The sequence below is a fragment of the Hyperoodon ampullatus genome (genome assembly GCF_949752795.1).
Source record: "Hyperoodon ampullatus genome assembly, chromosome: X".
Taxonomy (NCBI): Eukaryota; Metazoa; Chordata; class Mammalia; order Artiodactyla; family Ziphiidae; genus Hyperoodon; species Hyperoodon ampullatus.
In genome coordinates, this window is record NC_136913.1 from 6946510 (window position 1) to 6949234 (window position 2725).

Genomic DNA, 2725 nt, shown 5'->3' on the forward strand with positions numbered 1-2725 from the left:
GGTCCATGCTGGGGATGCGGCTCGGGTCTGCCGGGACCCCGCCGGCCGGTCCGGGTCATGTGCTGGGCCGGCCCTTGGCGGGGGTGGGGTGGGGCCGTCATGTGCCCTGGGCCTCTCCGCAGCCCCCGCCCGATCCCCCGCGCTGGCAGTCAAGGCGCCGGGCTCGCTGGGGGCCTCGCGCCTCTGCAGACGCCACGAGGCCTCACGAGGGTGATGCTTGGTCGGGGGGGGTGGGGCGGGGAGGGGCGGGGAAGGAGCGCGCCGGGGTGGGGAAGTCAGCTCTCTCCCCTTTCATCAAGGCCTTCCCAAGGGGAAGCGTGGGGCGTTGTTAATTCTCCAGAATCCAGAGCCCCTCCACGCCCCCCACCCGACACCGCCGTCTCATCTTAACTCATATTATAAGAAAGCATGCCTCGTGCCAGATCTGCCCTGTGTGGGACTCTGACGTCCCTAGTCTTGATCCCTTCACAGGTTCGTAAACTGTGACTGCAGTGACTGGCATTAAAATACTGCTTTCTTACGGTCGCTCTCCCATACGGAAAGGACCCCCCAGAGCTAGGATTTTCTCTGAAAATCAGCCAATCTTGAAGAAAGGGGAAACTGCTTTGCCCAGCTCCCCGCCCCGCCTCCACGCATTGTGCACCTTTCAGGGCTGTTCCATTTTTACTCGTCTCAACAATGTAGGGTTAAGTTTTTCACATTGTGAATTCGCTTTGGAGAGTAACTCTGTTTAGGAAAAAAATGTTCACGTTTATTCAGATTTTCTTAACTTCTTTAATTTCTAGATGAATTTCAGTATACATTGAAAATCATGCCTTATTCTCTATGTATAAAAGTTTCAGGGGCTTCCCTGGTGGCGCGGTGGTTGGGAGTCGGCCTGCCGATGCGGGGGACGCGGGTTCGTGCCCCAGTCTGGGAGGATCCCGCGTGCCGCGGAGCCGCTGGGCCCGTGAGCCATGGCTGCTGGGCCTGCGCGTCCGGAGCCTGTGCTCCGCAATGGGAGAGGCCACAGCAGTAAGAGGCCCGCGTACCGCAAAAAACAACAACAACAACAACCAAAAAAAAAAAAAAAGTTTCAAAATGATATTAGTACTAATGATAATATACTGAGTGGATTTTTTTTCTTAAAAACTTCAGGGTTGAAAATAAAAGAGCCCCCTCTAGATTCTGGCTCTACTAACCAAAGCTTTATTTTTTAAAAAGAACCCTCCACACCCACACCCAGCTCCATCATATTTATTAACAGCAAACCGAATAGGCCTCTTTGCAGCCAGCAGCAGACACACTTTGACCTCTCCCTGCAGTAAATGTGGCCTCCTCTAGAATTTTTCCAACCAACCACAGGTAAGGCGTCCCTATCGTTTTCCTCTGTCTTCTCACCTACATTTCCACCACCAGCTTTGCAGTTTTAAGTAAGACAAAGTTTGGGCTCAGGTCCTCAGCCTTTTTCCTGGAAAACCACAGGACTGGGCTTCTATTGGGACCCATGAAAGGCAGACGGGAGCTGCACTGCCAGATGGAAGCAGAGCCTTTAACCAAGAGCTACAAGCGCCACTACTTCAAAAAGACCTGACCCGGCGCATCTGTAAGCAGGGGCAGCTGCTTTGATAGAAGTCCGGAACAGACCGACATTGTCAAAACCTTAACGGCTCTTGGATATGACACCCTTGCGTGTAAAAACAGTAGGAAACATCATAGGACTACTCCCCAAACGCTGGTCTACCGCTCCTGCAGAAAGCATTAATCTCAGTATCTGTTTTGAACAGTTAATCTTCTATTTCCTTGGCTCTTGGAAAGCAGAAGTTGCTTCTGGAAGTTTGTGTGTGGAATGTGCTTTAAAAGATAAAAATGAAAAAGGAGAGTCTGTTCGTTTGCTCTAATGCCAAAGGTTCCGGTAGCCAATCTGTGCAAAAGCATCACTGCGTTTCAGTCTCTGTTGCGTGCCCAAGCGGCACGTACCCCACCTCTCTGCTTCCCACGTGCACACCTGCAGGCTCTGGAGGACTCAGGTGCCCAGTGTCCTCCAGAATGGACAAAAGTGCTCAAAGTTGCCTACAAAGCTTTAAGGGGATAAAAAGCGTTGCCGTGGCTTATATCTTGGTATTCAACTCCTTTTCTGCCTCCTGGGGAGTTCAGTAGTTCTGCAAATATTCCACCCGATGGTTGGGTTTTGAACCCAGGCTTAGAAACCAAAGAGCCTCCAGACTTGTGGTTTTTGTTGGCAACTGACCTCACCTGGCAAGACCTGAGAGTCTTGGCTTCTGAAGGGATCTTGTCCTTTCCTCTGAAGAAACAACAGAAATGGATGGATTGAGAAGTAGTGCCTCAGTACAGCTTCAGCTCTGCAGCAGTCAGATAACGAATCTGTCAGCTACGCCGTGTCAGCCTGGGAAGAGATGAGACTGAGCAAGCCCTGGAAAGGAGAGGGTGGGATTTGTGTCCTGAGAGGAAAAGGGAAACTAAACTAACATGAATATCATCGCTACCGCGACCTCCTTCCGTGAGCTGGCAGCATTAAGAACTTTAAGTCTTGCTTAACTCGTACCCCCCATCCTTGTGGCTCATCTTTTTATCTCTAGGTTCTGTACAAAGCACTAGAAGAGGTGAGGAAACCTATCCAAGGTCACGGAAGTGGTAGAGCTGATGCTCAGATCCAAGCAGATTATGCCATAAACTCCAGAGGGGAACTGGAGATTCATTTCCCCGTCAACGTGAATGTCTACGA